Source organism: Echeneis naucrates, chromosome 7 (genome assembly GCF_900963305.1).
Source record: "Echeneis naucrates chromosome 7, fEcheNa1.1, whole genome shotgun sequence".
NCBI classification, from domain to species: Eukaryota; Metazoa; Chordata; class Actinopteri; order Carangiformes; family Echeneidae; genus Echeneis; species Echeneis naucrates.
This window is the reverse complement of record NC_042517.1, coordinates 23994026-23999035: the sequence shown is the minus strand read 5'-3', so window position 1 is coordinate 23999035 and position 5010 is coordinate 23994026.

The window sequence follows — 5010 nt, the reverse complement described above, 5'->3', positions numbered from 1 at the left end:
CACCTCAAATACATCATGATCTGCTTTATTATAATGGCTCATGTTATGTTTTTAAGCCATCTTTCAATAAAGAGTTTGAATTTGATGTGAGAGTAAGTGCACACGTTATATAGATTTTACACGTCTGTTCACGATTTAAACATTTCCTTATTTTATCATTTTCTTTTACATTGACTGTAGTGGTCAAAGCTATTACAGTCACATTTCTTCTTTTTTTTTCAAATCCTACAGATATTTTGATTAGAATAGATTTGATAAGACAATTAAGTTGGCCCATCAGTATATCCATAGTGTTATTCTGTAACAGGTAAATTATGTTTTGGGTTTAAATGAAGATCTGAGCTCTGATGATGTACAATTTTTCTCACTATGCAAGAGAGAAACGGGGGAACTCAGACTGATGAGTATGGTAAACCTATAGATGGGTATAGTGGGGGGTTAAAGGGATCGGAACAGAGGGTGTAAAGTAAAGTTCGAGGGGGGAGATCATTTCTGGGAATTGAGTGATGAGAGTTGATGACATTTTATTGTGAAATTTATTGTGAAATTTATTGTGTGTGTGTGTGTGGGAGGAAGAAAAGCTGAGTCTCCTGTTTGAAAAGGAGAACGAGATGAAGGCAGATTATAATGAACTGACGTTGAGTCTGGGTTTAAAGCTGGTTGATTGTTCATTTGTCTCTTTCACCACAGAATGCTGGACACATGACCAATCCTCTTAAACATTCCCTGACCTGCAGACATCTAATCCTTGGCCTCTTAGGGTTAGGGTTTCTAGTCAGCCTAACACAATCACAGAGCTCTGCAAAGTTTTACCCAACTTACACTATTTATTAATTGGAAAAAATGTTATTAGCAGCTGTTTGCTATATAATACAAAAAACAACAAACAAACAAACAACAACAACAAACTAGAAATAGAAATAGATGTATTTCTACCTTTTAGCTGTTTTGGTTCTGTTTCACAGAAGAGTACTGAGCCACGTCAAAGAAACATTGTAGTGCCAAAATTTGTCCTCAGTGTCATTATATGATACATGAGCACAAATCAAGATTTAGTTTTTCTAATGTGTCTTTGAGACAAAGAGATAAAATAGACAACTATACAACTACAATGCACAATTTCTATTTGTATAAAAAACAAATCAGTGTCACGTAGCGATACGTAGTAGATGCAATATTGGGTGATCTGTTTGAAGAGCACAGTCAGAGCAGCAGTTTGTCTTAGCCATGCTATGCTAAGTCAGACTTCTTATTTTGAGTGTTTGAGTGAGCTTTATTGAGTTAGTAAAAAATAAAAATAAAAATAAAGACAAGCTCGGTAAGGCCAAAATACAGTATCAATATGGTCAAAGTGTCACGTCAATGTCAATGCAGCAACAACAGCGTTCATTTTTGAGTCGATTGGCTGAAAGCACGTTCAACAGTCACTCTCCTTTTACATTCAAAAAAGTGTGAAAGTGGGCCAAAAAAAAAAAAAAAAAGGCTAAATGAATGAGATAAAACAGGCTTAAACTCATATTATCATATAACTAGAGCAGCTACAGAGTTGTTGGTTCTCTGTGTGGTCATCACTGCCTTTTACAGAAAGCCTAAAGCAGGGCTCCTTCCTGTGCACAAAGCATCCATCACATGTCTGTTACTTACTGATGAACTACACTGGAGCTTCACACTCCAGCTTCATCTAGTGCTGACGGTCCATCCACTATTATTACCTTAACGCACATGAAATCTGGCACTGTGAATCAGAGAAAGCAGAGGAGATCAATAACAAAGGCTTAGTTTCTGTGCAAATGTTCACACAACATTTTGTACTTATGTTGAACTGGCTTCCTCGAGCCACACTAGCCTGAACACTCAAAATAGATTGAGCAAATAACAACTCTGGCTCTAGTCATGCATCATTAGCACACACAGAGGTGATTTCTTTTGGCCAATTCATTTATTGAGATAAATCACTCTGATAACCCTCACAAGTACCATGGAAGCACAACAACAGCTCGTTGGAGGAACGTGAGACATAGAAGAAAGATACCAGATACTGTTATTGTGTGTTATTGTTTGTGCTCATAGGATGTAAGTATTGAGCTCAAACAGATCATTATAGTTGCCCAATGCCTTCTTCCCAACATGTAAGACTGAATGTCAGTTTGTATATTAGTAGTAAAGCAGAAGTCAGTGGACACAAAGTTTGAACTATGTACAAAAACACTTCCAGGTAAATCAGTCAACGACACTTTTGAAAATACCACGGAACCTGATTTACTTCTTTGCTTTATTCCAGGGTTGTATTTTCCGTGTTAATGGGGCAGAAACCGAGCTCTGTGGAAATGATGTTCTTCGTCAACCTCATAAATGCATCCTGAATTACAGCCATTACTTATCTTGTTGACTGGAATCTGCATATGCTGCTCCTGTTTTCTGCACCTGACCAACTGCTGTATCGAATCATGCACATGCTTGGTCATGTCATGTCAGGTGTGTTGATAAGGATGGAGTCTTGTCATGTAAAAATAAAAACATGTTATCAGAGGAAGGTTATCAAAGCTCTGAAGAATCAATTGTTTTAATGCAGTAGCTGATCTTTTGAAATGGAAATGAAGGTTCAAAATAAATGAGGAAGTCAGGATTTATAAGCTTTGACTGAGCAGAAAATACATGCCGTCCTCCTTCCATTCTGCCTGCAATAAACAGTCTTCTCATCTCTGCTTGTCAAAATTTGCTTTATTTAGAAAGGTCCTCGAAGAAACATTCAAACAGGAACGTTTACACTGTGCACTTTTCTAAAGGAAGAGTTGCTAATAATGTGCTGCACTATGACCTCAGGCAGATCAAGGAGCTGGTGTGGAATTTCACTGGAAGGATTATTTATATTGTCTGCAGGTGTGTACAAGTGTGTGCTTTATGTGTCACTGTCTGTTACTGTGCATGTGTGGAAATGGAGACTTGATGTGTTGGTTTCTGTTCATGCTCAGGACCTCATGCATATTATTATAGCCTGTCATGTTGTCATCACAACGCCACACACTTCACACTGCAGGGCCTTGCTCCCTCTGCTGCCTTTATCCAATTTTCTAATGCTTCCTCTAAGACTGCTTTGTGTCTTAGCAGCTCAGACAGTAAAGTTTTGTCACAGGTGATTGTTTCATCATCTCCTGCGCCACATTGAGGTCAAAGATCAGGATTTGCCTGACAACAGCAGTGCTGAGGCTCTTGCTCAATGACACATCAGCAGGGTGGACGCTTGCCAATTGTAGGAGTCAAAAATAAGAGTTCTGACTCTGACAGAAAGCTTTCAGGAGAGTTTCTGTGTCCTCCTTTCCAATATGTTTTCAGACATTTTGATGCAAATTTTTGGCATTTTTATTTTTATTTTTATTTTTTTTTTTGCAAAGGTTTGTGAAATGCCACCGTAAAAAAATGACTTTTCAGTTGCTGTCAACTACTTTAAATCAGTCTCCACCATTTAAAAGGTTCTATCATAGTCCAACACACACACGTCAGCACACTGTTTAACTGAGTGGGGCTGACTCTGAATTGCACACATTGCACAAATGCACTAGCATGCACACAACAGTGACACATATGCTAAGACTACACACTGCAACACTTAGGCAACTTCTGAAACAAAATTTCCATGCTGTTTTTACATTATTGTTTGAACTTCTTCTTCCCTGTTCTTCTCTCTGAATTGCCTCTTTACTTCTTCTTTTTAAAAGTCATTCAGGGTGATTAATCCTCACAGATGTTATTCTGTCTGCTCAATAGATGCTCTGTCTCCCTCTTTATGTTTACTTAATATGCTTGTGGAAGTTGCGGTACAGCCAGTGGGCTGCATAGCTGACATAACTGTGATGCTTCAGCATTTGTCAGATGACTCTTCAGGAGTACACACAGTGGAGGGCTGCTCTAAGTATATTTTTATATGAGCTGGGTGATGTGATCCTAATGAGTGAGCTGTAAGTGGGCTCAAGTGGGTCCACCATTCTTTAATACTTCATTAAAATTGAGTTTCTCTGAATTTTTTTGAAACTACAAGCTTGATTCTAGCCCTTCAATACCTGAATCTGGAAATCTGTAAACAATTTGCATGGACAATACTATTTCCCATCCACACTCAACCATCAATAGATTTTAACCAAATCGACATTGTCCAGAATCTACAAGCATGCAAACGTTTAGGTGGTGAACACAAAATTAATCTTCTCAAACTAAATACATTTTCATACTAGAGTTTTAGTCTCTATAACTAAAGCTCTCTTACAAACTAGTATGTTTAACTTCTGGGATGTCACAAATTCCTGAGTTAAACAGAGATTTACAATTCTTCCAGAAAGTGGGTAGGATTTTATCAATAAATGCCGTTATTCCCTGATCCATACTCTCACTAATAGACCAAGTCAAGCTAGTGTGAAGCTATGTGCACTGCAGCGGAAACATGTTAATTGTGTATCTCACAAGCCTCTTTGGTGCAGCTGAAATGCCTGATGTGTACATACAGTAGCTGTTAATACATGCAGACATGAAGCCAAATAAGAAACAGTAAAAATGGTGATGGAGCCTCTGGAGGACCTTCAATTAAAAATTGATGTTATGCTTTGGTGAGCTCTTTAATATTTAATAAATAGTCTGACTCTTCTTTTTGCATTGGCACCATTATGTTGCCTTGGGTATATGGAACAGGAAACCACTCTCCACCACTTCCTGTCTGATAACACAGATGACTGAGAGACGGAGGAAACCCCGCCAGAAGAAACAGGGATGAGGAAAAGGGAAGGTGGGGCATTATGTTGACTGCTTGGTGTGATAGTGAACAAAATTGAACAAAATAAGAAAAGTAGAGTAGAAGCTGTTATGAAAATGCACGGAGAGAAGAATATATTTCCTCCAATTGTTCACTGACTAATCAGCAAAATAGGACTGTACAATTTTCTAATCAAATGATAGAAAATTAAAACGCTAATAGAGAGTGTATGTATGTATAGATGAGAGAATAACAGGGAGAGGGAGTGA